Source organism: Lathyrus oleraceus, chromosome 7 (genome assembly GCF_024323335.1).
Source record: "Lathyrus oleraceus cultivar Zhongwan6 chromosome 7, CAAS_Psat_ZW6_1.0, whole genome shotgun sequence".
Classification (NCBI taxonomy): Eukaryota; Viridiplantae; Streptophyta; class Magnoliopsida; order Fabales; family Fabaceae; genus Lathyrus; species Lathyrus oleraceus.
This window is the reverse complement of record NC_066585.1, coordinates 507,340,261-507,346,866: the sequence shown is the minus strand read 5'-3', so window position 1 is coordinate 507,346,866 and position 6,606 is coordinate 507,340,261. Positions and strand designations below refer to the sequence as shown.

Here is a 6,606-nt window from a genome sequence, read left to right as displayed (position 1 = left end):
TAAAGAGAATGAGGTAGAGAAGAAGTTTATTTCTTTAAAGTCTTCAAGCTCAAAGTCCTCAAACAATGAGCAAAGTGATTGTGAAACAAGAGATGACAAGAATTTTGATGATGAAGATACGGGGTTGTTCGTCAAAAGGTAAAATAGATATATATGGAAACATGGAGTCAAGCACTCCGACAAGAACCTACACAACTCTAGAAGGCTATTTAACTACTCAAAGGAAGATGATAATAATAAGGATAACCTTAGAAGTTCATGCTACAATTATGGAAAAGTCAGTCATTATAGGACAAAGTTTCCTATGATCAAGAAAGACATTGAGAAAAGCTATCACAAGAAATATGGCAAGTTTAAAAGATCCTATGTTGCTTGGGAGAGTGAAAGTTATTCTTCAAGTGATGAAAGCTCAAGTTCAAGTGTCGAATAAGCCAAGATTTTCTACATGGCAAACAAAAAGAAGAAGAAGATTGTAAGTCATTCTGAGCTTGAATATAATAATGAATTATCTTATTCTCAATTACGAAAAGTCTTTGAAAATCTACAGAGATAAGCAGTATACGCTTTTAAAAAGTTTGCTTCAAACAAAATAATATTTTCACATTTATAAGCTAAAGTTTTAGAAACTGATATGAATATGGAAGCTCTTAAGCAGTTTATCATAGATAATCTAAAAGATAAGAATGAGGATGAAGAACCATCATGGTTTGGTTGTGAAACTTGTCGCATTTGGAAAAAAGAGGTAAATACTCTTCAAGCTAAATTGGATAAGACATTACAACCAAAGGTCACTTTTGCAATTAATACTACTAAATATAATATTCCTTATTGTAATCACACAATACAAGGTAAATGAAAAATGCAATAAATGGTGATAATGGGAACACAATATGGATTAAGCTTGAAGTAACATAAACCAAGTAACCACATATGGCAAATGAAGTTAGAATGTGATCAAATTAAGTGGAAAACATGCATCAACATTCATCACATTTAATGACATTTTCAATCAAATAGAAATGGATTCAACATGGCCAAATATTAACGATTGATCCCATGGACATGATGGGAAATGATATCTAAGCAATGCATAGTATCAAAGCAAATTGAAATTGCATTTTCAATTTAACAATAAATCATAATCTACTAGATAATTTGAATGAAATTAACTTAATGGTCAAAATCATCATGCATAACATACAATCAATGGATCCAAAATAACAAGGTGAGTTAATCATGAATCATCAAACACTTCTTACACTTTAACCTAATCTAATACCTAAGCTAAGCATATTGATCAAGGTAATTGCAAGGCAACTAATATGGTAATTAAAGACAACAATCCAAATCAACTATGTAAACATGATAAAAAACATTAAAACCCTAATGAAATTAACATAACCTGATCAAATTAAGCAATTTTTTATCACAAAAAATAGGTCACAATAAGTAGTAAAGACATAGCATAAGCTTGATCCACTAGCTTTATATCATAAATATAAAGACCCCATGAATCAATGATGTACATGCAATTGAAAATGGTATGTATATATAGATGAATCACAAACCAAAAGCCAAATGAAAATGAAATGGGGGTGACAATTTTTGGGGTATGACATTACATATGACACCTTCAGGTTGAGACATTTCCCATGCTCTCTAAGGGACATAGCCAAAAGCTAGTTGAAATCCCCAGAGCCAAATTCCATAGCAACATGGAAAGCTTTAGCTAAATTTTTTTAGCTAAATATTTCCTTCATGCCAAGAATGCTAAGATGAGGAATGGGACCACTTTGTTTAGACAAGAAGATGACAAATCTTTATATGATGCATGGGAATTACTTAAAGAGTTAATTAGATAATGTCCCCACCATGGGATACCAATTTATATTCAACTAGAGACATTCTACAATGGATTGGTCCTCTCATCAAGAAACATGATTGATGCATATAATGGTGGTGCCTTGTTGTCTAAATCATATGAAGATGGGTACAAGTTGATTGAAAGTATTTAAGCCAATACTTACAAATGGCTAGTTACAAGATGACGAGTCCTGACGTGCCAGATGCTGAACCTGATAAGGTTGTTACCGATGTAACAGAGATTGCATGTGATTATTGTAGGGGGCTCACTTTTTTGAAGATTGCTCAGTAAATGTTGTTTATGTTAATTACATGGGCAATAATAAGTACAATAACACTTACAATCTTGGTTGATGTAATCATCCTAATTTCTCATTGAGTAATAACGAAAACCAACTTAAGCCTCAAGCACCACAAATTCCACCAGTTTTTTTGCACCAAAATATGTTGTGGATAATCAAGGGAACAACCAGCTGAAAAATATATTGAAATGCTTCATTTAAGAGGCCAAGAACCCGTTTAAATCTCAAGGCGTAAGCATAAAAAAACTTGGAGAATCAAGTCGGGAAAATTGGTTTTATACTTAGTTCAAGGACTTTGGGGGGCCTACTTAGCTCCACTAAAACTCCTGCATCTATCTCTAGAGCCAAGAGTATTGAAACATTAAAGATCATAAAGCTAAGAAATGGAAAAGAATGTGAAGGATCAACATCAACAAGAGAATAATCACCAAAAGGGAAACTGATTAACGTTGACACTCTAGAGAGATAAGTGTTTGAACATATTGGAGTTGCACCTTTGATGTAACTTAATAAGGAAACTTATAATACAAGAGGATTCCACTATGAAATCTCCTGGAATGACATATAATCAAGAGAAACAACCAATTGATGTGCTACAGGTTGACAAAGAACCCATATTTGTTCAAGAGAGACCCATACCTCTTCTTCCTCAAAGAATTGGAAATGCCAAAGTAATTTGGAAAGTTCATGAAAAATTTGAAGCATATTCGCATCGACATACCATTTATTGAGGAAAATCAACATATGTCAAACTACTCAAAATTCAAGAAGGATGTTCTTACAAAGAGGGAGATAGTGTGAGAGTTTGCCATTGTAACACTAACTCAATAGTGAAGTAAACTTAATCGAGAGAAAATCTCTCCCAAATTAAAGGATCCAAGAAGTTTTACTATCCCACGTAACATTTGAGATTCATCGTGTGGAAGGGCATTGTGTGACCTTAAAGCAACCATCAACCTTATGCCCTTGTTTATCCTTAAGAAGTTAGGAATTTAAGCGGCCATACCAACAACAATCACCCTTTAACTAGCTGACAAAAATATTTGTTATCTTCAAGGAAAGATTGAAGATATGTTGGTAAGGGTTAATAAGTTTGTGCTCCTTGTTGACTTTATCATTACAGACTTCAATGCTGATGAAGAAACTCCTATCTTGTTAGGAATACCCTTTCTTGCTACTGGAAGGTCTTTGATAGATGTAAAAAAATGATAACTAACTATGAGAGTCAATGGGTAACAAATTTTGTTTAATGTATTAAATGAACTAAAATATCCATACGAAGAAGTTGTTGATTATTCAATGATCTCCAGCTAGGAAAACATAGTTCATAAGAATCTGCTTAGAAGCAACAACAACCTATAGTAAGAATTGGGGAAGTTAGACAAAGAAGTTGAAGTGAATGAATGAATCATTGTGGACCATTGTACAAGTCCAATGAGAATGCATAAACTTTGGATACTTTAGAGCTTACATCTGAACTAAAGAAAGACAATACTACATCAATAGAGGTACCCCATAAAATAGAGCTTAAGCAACTACTTGCCCATTTAGAATATGCTTGTATGGAGGTAGGACATAAGTTTCCAGTTATCATTGATATTGACTTATCTGATGAGCAAAGATGTGAAGATAATGTCAAGAACAATATTGAGAGCCAAAGAAGGTTGAACCCCTTTTGTAGTTGCATATCCCTAGGGGGACACTGAAGTTGCATGTCCCTAACACATTCATGGGAAGCAACCCTAATACGGTTATTTTGTTGCTTGTTTTATCGCTTTTGTTTATTATAGTTTATTGAGACTCCTTCGTAATTGCACGTCATCTTGGAATCAAGTTTGAATCAATTAGTTTTTTAGCATGCGTAAATCAATGGTTATATTTGAGCTTGATCATGATGCTTTTGGTCAATTGCATGAGTTAGTGGAATAAGAACCATGTGTATTAATGGTTCAAGTTGGTTGGAAAGGAAAATCTAAAAGTTTTCTGAAAATCATGAAAAATTGAGATTTTATGTGCATGATTCGAATCATATAGATATCCTGACTCAAATCAAATTGAACAGAGCCAAACCAATTCTTTTCAAACACTTTGATTCGAATCAGGCAACTCTGTGATTCAAATAAGACTTTACACCTGATTCGAATCAGATAGATCTGGGTCGCCTCTGTTTTATTTGATTCGAATAAGACTTTACACTGGATTCGAATCAGACAATTTTTCCATATTTCTCTTTTGGCTATATTTAAATTGATTTGAATCAGTGTTTACACTTGATTCAAATCACGAGCTTTCTGAATCGAATCAGACTTTGTTCTTGATTCAAATTAGATGAGAAATTGGTCAAACCCTTTTGTCTTTTTGTTCCACTTCACCTGCTCATTTGACTCGAACCATGACATTCTTGATTCAAATCTAACTAAAATTTCTATCCATTTTTATTCTTAATATCAAGCACATATAAAATATTTTTATCGTCACTTTACAAAAAAAACAACTTTACCTAACTTTACAACATTTTTATGCATTTAGATTTTGTGAAATCAACACTCTCTCTTTTGAAAGTTCAAAAACTCTTGCAACGAAATTATTTCATCTTCAACCTCAAGTTTGAGTTTAGATCTTGATCATGGGAGATTTGTAATTGATTTAGTGAGATGTCATCTTGAAACTAATTTTTCTTGAAGATTTAGTTTAGATTTTCTAGTAGCTTGCAAGATTAAGATATTGTCATTGAAGCTAACAAATTCTAGTGAAAAGAAGGAGGTTTTCTCTCCATATAACCTTGGTAGTGACTGTGTGGAAGGCTACGGACAAGGTAGAGTTCTTCTCAAATCTTCAGACATTTCATCGCTCAAGAAATTGGTGGGATCAAGGAGTGATTGCCACATACGAAAACTTTGAGTTGATTAGTGAAGTTATAAGATTTAAGAAGGGTAAATCGAGTCAAGATTACCCATAAGAGTTTGAAATTACGCTGTAGACAAGTCAAGATCCAGATAGGAAATTTATTTTTCTCAACATTATTGTAGATTAGTGATTGTATGAACTCTTACAGTATTTGTCAAAATAAAAAAGGAATACAACAAGTTCCAATGGGAAACCATTGAAGAGTGGACTAGGCAAAGCAAGAACGAACGTTGAACCATTGTATATCCTGGTATAATCTCTCTCTCTCTCTCTCTCTCTCCTCTCTCTCCTCTCTCTCTCTATATATATATATATATATATATATATATATATATATATATATATATATATATATATATATATATATATATAATATCACTTTTGCATTTAATTATCGTAAGATATTTCATGCTTAAGTTTTTAATTCTTAGCGTAGTTTATCGATTAGTCAATTCATAGTGATTTATCACGTAAGGTTAGGTTTTGTTAGAACTGATGTCTAATTGAACTTCAATGGTGATTAAATTATGAGAAACTGTTGATGTTATAATTCATTGATATTGAATCATTGTATAAACACATCTCGTGAAATATACAATTGAATCAATTGATTACCTTTTATGCATTATCATAAAACTATTTGTGGTATTTGTGAATTAGCTAAGTGCTAACATGATCAGGGTCCAACAAAAGTATAATCTTCACATTTTCGATTTAAACCTTCCGCATGCATTTTTGAAAAGACCTCTTATATTATATTTTGGGAAAATAAGTTAAAGTGTTTTTAAAGAGTCTATTCATCCCCTCTATAATTTTTTTCTACTTCATATTCTCATCCAACTCCATCATGAAGGAAGTAGTCAAGAAGGAGATCATAAAGTGGTTAGATGTTGGAATCATTTATCTTATTTTTGATAGACCAGGCAAAAATATAAGTTATAGAGAAGGTGCCTCCACCTATCAAAATCAAAGAAATAAGAAGTTTCCTTGATCATGCTGGATTTTATAAAGTATTCATCAAGGACTTTTCTAAAATAACAAAGCCCCTGTGTCAACTATTACATCGTGACATGCCATATATATTCACTGAGGAATGTGAGAAAGCATTCAAGTTATTAAAGCAAGCTTTAATCTCAACAACTGTAGTGAAGACTCGTGATTGGACAAAGTTATTTTAGCTGATGTGTGATGCTAGTGATTTTGCTATTTGGTTTCCAACGTTCCATGGAGAGTGGTATCACGCATGTGACGAAACAAGAAAAATGAAGTGTTTTATTACTTCAGAAAGAAAGAGAGAGAAAAATGAGTTATTGAGCTGAAAAGGGAATTATTAAATTAAAGAAAAAATGGAAATATGTGGGAGAGAGAAAGCCTCACGTAGACAACCTTAAAGCCTAACTAGTATTTCCTTCTATCTCTATAGGTTGACGAGTCATGGTGTGCCACTACTCACCAAATGACAGTGAGGACCATGTCTATACTCTATGTTTGGGGGTGTGGTAGCTCTCATAATGACATTTTTTTACCAAAACTA

General features: G+C 32.8%; 1 non-coding gene across 1 annotated transcript; it reads right to left on the bottom strand.

Annotated features, from left to right (window-relative positions):
* Positions 1-1,772: 1,772 nt before the first annotated feature.
* Positions 1,773-1,879, bottom strand: LOC127108689 (small nucleolar RNA R71). The gene has a single exon (XR_007796212.1). It is a non-coding gene; the product is annotated as a small nucleolar RNA R71 (small nucleolar RNA).
* Between the last annotated feature and the right edge of the window lie 4,727 nt (positions 1,880-6,606).